The sequence below is a fragment of the Pteropus alecto genome, unplaced genomic scaffold (assembly GCF_000325575.1).
Source record: "Pteropus alecto unplaced genomic scaffold, ASM32557v1 scaffold120, whole genome shotgun sequence".
Lineage (NCBI taxonomy): Eukaryota > Metazoa > Chordata > Mammalia > Chiroptera > Pteropodidae > Pteropus > Pteropus alecto.
In genome coordinates, this window is record NW_006430061.1 from 659,286 (window position 1) to 670,677 (window position 11,392).

At 35.7% G+C, this 11,392-nt stretch overlaps 1 protein-coding gene across 2 annotated transcripts in view; it reads right to left on the reverse strand.

Moving 5' to 3' along the window:
• NUCB2 (nucleobindin 2) overlaps positions 1-11,089 on the reverse strand; it is a 46,661-nt gene extending 35,572 nt beyond the window's left edge. For both annotated transcript variants that reach the window (XR_003046117.1, XM_025046350.1), the window contains exons 1-2: positions 10,961-11,089; positions 6,806-6,996 (exon numbers count right to left, since the gene is read on the reverse strand). The gene's annotated coding sequence lies outside the window, so the exon portion shown is untranslated. The remainder of the gene's footprint in view (positions 1-6,805; positions 6,997-10,960) is intronic.
• Positions 11,090-11,392: the final 303 nt, after the last annotated feature.

An 11,392-nucleotide genomic window follows, 5' to 3' on the forward strand; every position in this document is an offset into this window, starting at 1 on the left:
TTTGCCCACCATACAACACACATAAGCAATTAATAAGCAATTCTGTCTAAGCAACTGGCAGCTATGTCACATATTTTAAAATACACTTTTTAAAAATAGGGTTCACCTTTACTTCATCACAATAGAAGCCTGAGAGTAATAAAAGTAAACTACAATTAAATCCAGTTTTGGAAGTGGAATTGCTTGACTAATTTGTCACTTCACTCTCACTCTTCTGCTAAGTCTACCAGAAATAAGAAGGCAAGTCAAAAGAGAAAAGTGTGTGTGTGTGTGTGTGTGTGTGTGTGTGTGTGTGTGCGATGACAGCATCTCAAAGTGACAAAAAGTCTTTGCACATCTACTCTAAAACATTGGCTGAATTTATAGTTCATAAACTTTTAATTGGGCCCCGGGCTTGTTATAAATAGCAATAAAAACCATCTATTGAGTGTTTACTATGTACCAAGCAGCATGTTAAGCTTTTTTTTATATTAACTAATTTAATTCTTAATTCTGTAAAATATATATATAATTATCCTCAATCTAAAGTATAGAAAACTCAGACATATCAATTAAAAAACTTGATCTAGGTCACCTAGGAGTAAGTCATAAAGCCAGATTTTGGAACTAGAAGTGACAGACTCCAAAGCCTGTGTCTGTTTTTAAGCAGTGGTTCTCAAAGTGTGGTCCCTGGGCAGGCAGCATCAACATCACTCAATTTGCTAGAAATGCAAATTCACAAGCCTAACTCCAGACATTCTAAATCAGAGAATCTTTGAGGGGGGAAGGGTACGGGGAGAAGGGGGATACAATACGTATTAACAAGCTCTACTGGTGATTACACGATTCATGCTGCCATTTGAAAACACAGCTTTCCTTTGCTCTATTATTCATGAACCTCCTCCACACAATGGGAGACAAAGAGAATGCTTATCTGAAAAGGAAATTTAAATCCTCAAGGAAAAGAAAAACAGGAATGTACTTAAGAAAAGTAAGGCAAAATTACATTTAGGTCTATATTCGAAGTCCAGCTGCACCACTCACTTGCTATGTGATCACAGGTCAGTCAATTAACTTTCCCGGCTTGTTCCCTCATTTTTTTAAATTATGGATTTTTTTGAAAAAAGGGGAACTTAACTAGATCTCCATGTTCTTTAAGCTCTTAAATCCAATTATCGATTTAGTCTTTTGAATAAATTATAGATCTTTTCTGTTACATTATCAGAAATACTAATAAAATTGATTGCATTTATACTAATTATATGAAATTGAGTTACATGATTTATAAATGTCTTCAAATTAAATATTGTTTATCACTCATCTCAAAATTACATTGGTAGAGCAAGTAGAAGATCTGGGTGCTGGGATACAAAAAATACAAAAATCGACTATCAAAGAAAGTTCCTATCTAGATATAATAAAAATGAAGAAAAGCCAGGACTGTTTCACACTGTGAATACAGAGTATGAGATGTTGTGCCCTTTAATCAAACTTAAACATCTTGCTTCTATGGAAGGAATAAGTTCCTCTTTGATTTTAAGTTTGGAGATTGACAGACTGGCATTTCATTCAAGCTGGATTTGTTTTTAACTTCTGCAGGAAGGAGATAGTGAACTATGACTGCCTTTTCAAAACCAAAACCAGTTTCACTTTTTAATAATTTTAGAGGAAAAAAGACTGAGTGTTCCAGGAGATACTTATACTTGTTTGTTTCAAAATCCAATACAACAGAATTAATTAATAACAAATACAACCAGATGCAAAAGAACACATATTTTATGATTCTATTTATATCAAATATCTAGAATACACAAATCCATAGAGAAAGTGGATTAATGGTTGCTTAGGGCTTCTGGTGAGGGAAGGAGGGAATGAGAAATAACTCCTAATAGGTATTGGGCTCCTTTTGGGGTAACTAAAATGTTCTCAAAATAGATAGTGATAGGTACACAACCTTGTGAATATACTAAAAGCTCCTGAATTGTACACTTTGAAAGGGTAAATTTTATGAAATGAAGTAATGAAAAATAGAGCAAAAATTCTGACCTTATAAAATAAAATGTGGGCATAAAAAAGGAATAAATGCAATTTACAAACCATCATTAACCTATAGGAATATAGAAGTATAGAACTAGTCATACTCTATAACTTTTTCAAAATTATCCAGTTTTTATCTTCTTAATGATTTTTGTCTGCTTGTACTATCATTACTACAAAGTAAGTTATAATCTTGCAGTATAAATATTTTGAGGCTATGTTGTTAAATGTACACAAATTTAAGATTTTCTAGTTTTCTGGTGGATTTAATCTTTTATCACATTTGAGTGACCTTTATGCCCCAATTTGCCTTAAGGTCTATTTTATTTGATAGTAATATAGCTAAACCAGTTTTCTTTTGATTAATGTGTGAATACAAACACGTACACACACACATTTCTTTTTCATCCAGTCTAATAACCTCTGTCTTCTAAGTGGAGTATTTTCTCCATTTGTATTTGATCAAATTACTGAAAATGTCCATAATCAATTCCAAGATGCACAATTCCTCAGTTTAACGTCTTAGAAATCAGAGAACGTTTTTCAGTTGATGGAATATTAAAACTGTGGTTGATCAAGTGGCGATAGCAACATAATCTTTATTGTCTACACATGCAGGAACTTTAACATAGCTATTCTTATTGCCATAACTTCAGATTGTGTTTTTACATTGTTGGTACTTCACAAATTGAGTTTAGTTACCATTTTAAATGTCTTCAAAAGATTAAATTACAATTTGGAACTGAAATGAAAAGTTATTTTGTAAACATAGTAATGTAGCAGCTGACATTCATGAAATAAATATTTGATGTTAAAGGAATAACATCATTTTTACATTTTCTTGCAAAATAACTGAGTGCTTTACCTGACTTTAGATAGAAAGATACCCAAGAGTAGACAAAGCTGTGTTACATTTTGTTATTGAGATGGAACAAGATACCCATGATTCATGCATGCATCATTAAGGCAAATGTCGATTTGTCAGAAACTTCCTACTATCATTGAACAAAAGTTGCATAACTTCCATGTAATTTGAGGAAAAAACAAAGCTGAATTTAGTCAATAGGAAATGCTGACAAAATCCTGATGTTCTCTTACATGCCTCAAAACGATACACTAATGCTAAAGGTGCCAGAGACCGATATCCTGAGAATGGATTAGGAAATAGTATATCACTATAACACTATCATAAATGCTTATGGCTAAAAGTTACTGCCATATTAAATTTTAAACTACAAAATAATTTCCCAAAAATGTTATTGTATGCAAAAAAGGCGGGGAGGAGTGGCAGGGAATGGATGATGGCTGAGCTAAAGGATGGCTGGCTAAATCTGGTCTGAACGTCCTTCATAACCTGCCAAGTGTATTAGTTTAGTTCTTGATGCCTTCTAAAGACGTGTATCTAAATATTTAAAGAATAAGTTGCCTGAAAAGTAACAACTTGATGTTAATCCTCATGCCATGTCTAGACAACTAGAAAACCTCAGCATTTCAGCCAACAAACCATTGAAGGAGAAGTTGAGGAAAGATGATGATCTTAAAAATGTCCATTGTCATCTTTTGAAAGGCACTAGCATCAAAGCTTGCAAAATGAGTGTCAGAGGCTTGGAACAAAATTCTAGGCAAAGAGGCTTGAAGAAATTTTCAGAAGAAAATCACCCTCACTCCCCATAGTAGGAAGAACAATTCTTTGTGGAAAAACATTGACATTGACAGGTCTGAACCAAGGAAGCGTTTTAAAAGAATGAGACTATGAATGTGATAAAGTCTTAGAAATACCTTAATAAATTTATTTAACTTGTAATTTATGTATGCAAAAAATGATGTGAGAAAAATCTGTACATCTAACTGAATCTAAAGAAGCACTTTCATTAAACATAAAATGAAATTGTAAGTGATAAAGCATAGTGTCATGATTTAATTGGCAGCTTCGTTCTACATGGTATATAATGACATGTCTTTATGTCAAGGAAATATCGCATCTTGAGTTTTAAATGTACCATTTTCTTTTGGGCTTTCTATTATCCTGCCTCTTTAATATTTAATTCTTCTCTTTTCTTGCCTTTTTGTCTTGTTTTGTTTTTGCTTGATAGAGAATTTTTTAAACACTTCCCACCACTAGTTTCTAATCTTTTAGCGTTTGTTCTAGAAATAATTAGGACAACTAACTTACTGAAGGCTAAAGTTAAGTAAAATATTTACTCTACTCCTTAATAAGGATTCAATAAATGTTAACTGTTGTCATAAAAGAAATGGAAAATGTTCTAGCACATTAGGTAGAAAAGTAATGACATAAAAATCTTTTTAAATACCAACATAATGTCAAATGTGTCAGAGAAGGGTTTACAGATTTTCATAAACCCGATAATATACAAATAAATGTCCATACAAAAGGAGAGATGAAGGATAAGGACAGGCAATCGGAATGGGAGACTATCTTACTTTTTTTCCATTATTGGGTCGGTAAGAATGATTTTCTCCTGTCTTTTACCACCCTCTTCTTCCATAAGAACAGAGATCTAAAGAGGAGACACTGGGCTGAACTAGGCTGAAACAGTAGTCTGATCCAAACCAGAATGATTAGAAATTCCAAATCAAGCAGTGATCTTAAGACTGCATGGAAAGCACTGATCCCAAGAGTAGTGAAGCCTCGAGCAAAATTACAGAGGAAGCAGAGTTCTTAAGCCTCTTCTAGCATTCAATAGGTACAAAATGATTTCCCTCAATTTCCAGGTCCTAAAAGAAAGCTTATCTCTCCTCTCCTGTCTCCACCAAATCAAAACTCCCATTCATACATAGAGGCAGATCTCTTAACTATTGATTCATACCAGTAGCTATCTAGATTAAGTTTACTTAGTGGGTAGGTGGGTGGGAAGAGGTATGTATCAGATAGTTTCCTGTTTTGAATGTAGGGAGAGAGATCTTGGAAGTGTTTAAAAAGAATGGTCATGAGTGAGAAGGGTGAAGACTACAGAAAACTGAAACTAGTTTATCTCTTTCGTTATGATAGTCTCTCTTCCTCCCTTAACCCTCTTCTTTTACTCCTCTTCTTTTTAAATTTAAGGCTGAATCGAAGTACATTTTCTTTCATCTGTTCTATGTATTTATTAATTTAACAAATATTTATTAAGTACCCACTATGTACCAAATTTTATGCTGGATACAAAAGTACGTGAGATAGACATAATCCCTACCCTTGTAGGACTTTCAATCTAGTATGGAAGGCAGCCTATGAAATAAGCAGTTGCAATTGGAAAAAAGCTGTTTACAAAACAATGCATATCATGATCTTTTTTCTGTTAATTAGCAAATATCTAAAGGCATTACAATTGCATTCGGCAAATAATGCTAAATGTCTCTTAAAAACAAAACTAGGCCATTTTTATACTTATAAGCCTCCTGATTATTCTATTTATTTGGGGTCAATGGTTCTAGATTGGAGGAAAAAGAAATTGAAGTACTAGAAGCAAAAGAATTACTATACTTCGCCCCTAGTTACACAAAGAAAAATTCAAAATCTTGCAAAAACACAAATATACGCCATAGAAATAAAATTTTTATTTGCTCCTAATCATCCTTCTAATGTCCCTGAAAGGGCGAATGAATCTTTAAATTGTTTCCCCCTCTAATTTCCATTCCCTGAATTTTCATTTCCTTTTCTTGAAACTATTTTAAGTCTCTTTCTTCACAGATATAGTTAGTGGCTACTGAACCATTTCATATGACAAGTATAGGGTATGTTCACATAATATTAACAAAGAAAAATCTGGAATGAAATAAAATATTGTTATACTAAGTTAAGCAAGGACTAGTAGTTAATAAAGAAGAAATTTCAAGATAAGTAAGAGTTAAGTGGTTAAAAAAAAACACAACTTCTAAAGAATAAGGAAGGCAAAAGTGTGCCTCATGTGACCATACTGAACTTAAATGTATCTTGAAATGGATTATACCTTTCAATGTAAATTTACTTTCTGATTATTTGTTATGTGATACCCTTATCTGTCTTTTTAGTGCCTTACATAAAGCAAGTGGCTCAAAAAAATGTTAGCTCTTCTTTAAAACATCCATAAATTACACAACAAACGTCTATTAGCATTTATGGGTAATTTGAAAAGATAACCAGAATAAATACCCAACCAAGACAGAAAGGCTTCTACACAGTAAATTATGGGATAAAGGTTAAAAAAATAAATAAATAAAAAAGAAAGAAAGAAAGAAAAACACAATTTATTAGATGAAAGTTATTTCCTTCTGGACAAGGTCAAATTAAGGTTCTGCCGTGGCAAAGTACTGAAGTTTCTGTAAGTGGTTATCGTAGTTTACAGTTCTCAGAGATGAAAGAGAAAAAGATCCATACTATGGCAGAGACTTCGATTTGCCTGCCAATATCCAAATCTTCCCTTCCTTCTCAATAACAAAAGCCAATTTTATTCAGGGCAGCCATGCATCCAGCTACATTTTCCGGTTTTTCTGGTAGCCTGAGTTTTGGTTCAGAATGTCACCTTAAAAGAACAGGATACATCCTTGTCTTTGCCTCACTGCCTGGAATTTGGCTATGATAATTAGAGCTCTCACAGCTATCTTGGACGACAAGGACCAGGGCCACACCTTAGGAATAGCAAATAAAAGAACTGGAAAAAGCTTAGGTCCTTGACGACTTTATGAAGCTATAACACCTAATATAGACAGCCTACTTCAAGAATTATTTCACATGAGAAAATAAATATTGTGTGTTTAAGCCATCATTAAGTCCAGTTTTGTTTTTTTGCTTTCTTAACTGATCACTTACCTTCAGCTAGGTAAAGAATTTTTATCTCCTTTTTACAGACGAGACAACTGAGAACTAGAGAGGTGAGATGACCAGCACAATATCAAATTTGTGAAGAGGTAGGTCTTATCTCCAAGCTCAATGCTTTTCACTGATTCTTAACAGGGTCTTGGCTCCAAGCTCAATGCTTTTTCTCTGACTCTTAACAGGTTCTAAATGTAAAAAAATTAAATGAAAACATTAAATATAAACATAAATTTAGCCTTATTACAGTGGTAATGGCACATGATAGTGTGCGCATTTGTCATAGCTTGTGAAAAAAGTACCAAGTTTTTATGGTGTGGAAGAAGACTAAATTATACCATATTCCAGCACTGAGGGGAGAAAGATATATTAAACAGAATAGAAGACCAGAATAAACAAGATATTGATTCGTTGTACCCAGGTTTACCATATTGCTCCCCTTTCAAATAAACAAGAAGAATTCCGACTAAAAGCTTATTTTGCTCAGCAATAAGACATCAAGATAAAATGTTGTTTTTCCATTAAATCCTTAACTGGAATCTTTCTTTATCCTTACCACCACTTTTAAAAATTAACCTTGGCCCCAGCCTCAGTCAGAGATCAGTAATAAAGCAAAACATGTCAAACTCTTTTTTGAAACCCCACTACCTAACTGTAAAATACAAAGACAGTTAGCTCACATGCAAACTCACTGGTGAACACAATCAATTATTTCTAAGCAATATGTAAGAAAATAAGCAAATAAAATATCTCCATATTATAAGAATATATATATTTCTTTCTTTTTATGGTAAAATTACTATAAAATCATATAAGCAGGAGAGTGATCATATGCATGTTATATGTGGGAAAGGCATATGGCCTTTATCAACACAGTATGGTCAAAAATAAACAAACAGCAGATTGAATCCTAACCACTCTCATTTATTAGAAAGCTACTTGCCTCTCTGAGTCTCAATTTTCCTATCTATAAAACTGAACTGATACGTCTTCATAAGTTTTTGATCAGATGAAAATAAGAATGAATACAACATGAGTAGCACAGTACATAGCAAAAGTAAATGCTCAATAAATATTAATGCCTTTCCTGTCTTAAAAATGAAAGTTATATATTGAAATAATGAAAATCTGTTCTGCAAACACCCAAATTTGTAAACCTTAAAAAGCAATAAACCAGTTTGACATATAACCTTTAAATGTCAGTTTTTAAAGGGCCAGTTTAGAGCTCTCCTTTGAGCATTGCCACAACTAAAGTCCTGATGCAGCTATGGTACAATGAAAGAATACATCCAACAAAAGAGGAGCACAATCTCTTCCTCCCTGGCGTTAAAACAGAGCTTCACAAGAGGCCCAGGTTTCCTTCTGCAAGATAGTGCCCTGAGCCAAGAAACCTAAGTTACTCAATCTAACTGTTGATGTCATAATTCTAACAGTGAAAAGGAGTGGGGTGGAGGAAACTAAATGGCTTCCAAGTTTCTTGACGGCAGCAATGACAAGGACAACTGGTAACCTGATATTTGACTCCAGTTTTCCCCCTGAAAATGAGAGTCAATGAGAAAGCGAAGTTCAAAATAAAATGACATGTATGACCAGCTGAGCTGAACTTCAATCCTGCCCTGTGTCAGGACATTAGTGTAGATGTTAGTGTCTCTGATGTTTGTAGCTGTAGAAAAGGACATCAATCAAAGAAACCATTATATGGCCTTTTTTTCCACTTAACAATCAGTTACAGTATCCTTGATAATAGGCTTATAAAAAGTAGATACTGTTGTTCTTCTGTATCACTCAATTAAAAATTTATTAAAATTACAATGTCTTCATTATTTATACATACTTACTTCAGGTAACTAAAACACAATATGTCAAAAAACTGCCAAAAATGGAAGCATGCAACTGCTGTCTCAATCGGAGAATTCTGGGACCTGAAATGATCTTAGAAGTGGTTTGATTCAGACCCTACTTTTATAAAAGTTTATAAAACACAGGAAAGTTAACTGATTTGGCCATAATCATTTGGGAGAGCCAAGAATCTGGCCATCAAATTCTAATTAAATATACTTTTCATCATATCATGGTGAGTTGTTTTTTTTAAATTTTAGATTGAAGATCATTAAACTGAGGGGGGTTTTTTCCCAAATGAATTATTTGAAATTGTTAGAAGTCTTTTTTTTAGGCTATAAATTAATTGCATGTATTAAACATAAAAATAATAAATTTCCCCTTTCTAGACCTTCGATTATTTAGAAAAAAATTAATCACCTATCATGCCAAATATAGTCAACACAATGAACAATGCTTAAAAGATTTATCTACTTTAAGGATTATTTTCAATACATTTTAAAATCCTTCACTTGATTCTTCCAGCTACTCAACACTTACAAGGGTATTTTGTCCACCTAAAGCATTCAAAGGGTCCTTTAAAAGTGGAAGACAATTTAAATATTATTTGAAATAACACAAAATTGGTTTGGTATATCTATAGAGATATATGCAACATATGCCAAGACAAAAAGACACTGGTATTAATCATGTTATTGATACTTTATATTAGTGCCCATAATCAATAACTAGTGTTTTGAAAGCTACCCTCATTGCCGTAATTGTGCATTTCATATTAACTGGTCTTTACAGACCACAAACCAACTTGATAAAAAGCATACTGAAAGGGTATATACAAAATGTGTGATATGAACAATAAGTGTCTCAGGAGATCAGAGAAAGGTAAACATAAGAGGACCGAGCCTTGCAAGATGGGTAAAATTAGGATAGATGCTGGAGAACAGTATGAGTAACCAAACACAAGGAGACAGAAATTAATTTTTCACTCATACTAGAAAATTGGACCAGATCATGGAGTTTACAGACCAAGATGAAAAAGAGAAGTTTCCATGTTCACTCTAATAACAATGGTGATATTATTTGAAATTTCATTTCTAATTCTAAATGTCCATGTTTGTTAATTTGTTTAAAGTCTTGACTCTATTAACTGGGGTAATGTTTGTTGAAACATCTGTTTCAACATTTGTTGAACTTGTTCAAGTTTTATAAAACACAAACTCACACTCAGATTAAATATGGATGAATCCTAGGACAATATCTATACAGGGCACGGTGCATGCTAAAATCTGGATATTGTCTGATGCTAATTATTTAACAGAATTCACCAGGGAAGGCCTTAAGAAACAAAAAATTTTAATAGGTTGTAAAAGAAGCTGTAGGTATTCTGATCCAAAGCTATTATACCACTAGTCATGCCACTTTTAAAGAATTCCTTAAGGCAAATGTCTCATTAATTCTTTCAATTCTTATAGGGAAAGTCCACAATCTCCTTCAAACAAAATTGTCTATTAGAAATATTTGCATTTAACCTCGCCCTCTCTCCACCTTTTTTAAAACAAGGTGTTCGTTTGGTTTTCATATTCATCCATGGATTTAAAAGCCTTAACAAAAGGCATAGATGGCAGCACTTACTTATTCAATTGTGTAAAATGTACATTATCCAATTTAGGAGTTTAGTGGACAGCACCAGCCACATCAATAACCACATTTGTTCACCGAGTTTCCACTTAGCAGGTGCAACAAGAAAGTGCCATCTTTCTCATACTCTGAAACCGAAAGAGCTCATCGCAAACCCAATGATTTGTCACTTAAGGGAAAACAATATCACAACTGACACGAACTTTCTCCCCTCCTAAGTATTAAGGGTTGCCGGCTTAACAGAACGGGCAGAAGAGCAGGATTCACCGGCCTAGCTTTGCTCTGCGGCGCAGGGGGTAGTAAGCATCAGCTGGGAATTGGTGGGTACACCCTCCTCACTAGTTGGCACCTCCCTCACCCATCGACCTGCCAAGGCCAGATTGGAATCCCGCCGGAGTCTCGGTCTTACACCCACCCCCGCTTGCTCCCAGTCAAGAGCCGGCCACCCTCGACCCCTCAAAAAGCTTAGATCCTCTGCAGCGAGTGGAGCGGCAGAAGGGACCCCATGCCCCATGCTCAAGCTGGAAGCCCCCTCCCACCCGTGCCGGCCCACTGTGCGGCCCCCGCCATCCTCATTGCCCGGGCCGGGCTGGCAAAGACCTGAGCCTTATCTCAGAACCCGCCCCAACCCTCCGCCGTACTGATCCGCACCCAGCATAGGGTCACCGCCCTTACCTAGCCCCAGTCTCGGCGCGCGAGGTTCTGCCAGCTGAATGCCTGCAACGCACGGACCTGTCTCTCCAAATCCCTGCCCGCAGCTTTGCTCAGTACCTCTGCCCACCGCGCGCTCCCGCCTCCTCGCTGCCATGGCGACAGTCCCCGCCCCTAGGCAGCCGCTAATTGGTCTGACTGGGATCACGGAGGATGCTGATTGGTGGGAGCGGAGATGAGACCGCGCCGGCGGGCTGGGAGGTGGACGGCTTGGAACGCGAACGCGAAGAAGCCTGGGGGAGTCTGAGCCAAGAGGGACGTGGCGCTCTGCGACGCGGGCGGAGAAGCCGCGCCCCTTCCTTCTTTTAGCTTTCACCAAGCTTGTAGAGCAGGATTTGGCCGGGTGAAGTGCTACCCGGGAGCCGGGCCCCAAAGATCGCTTCTCCCTTGGCTGCT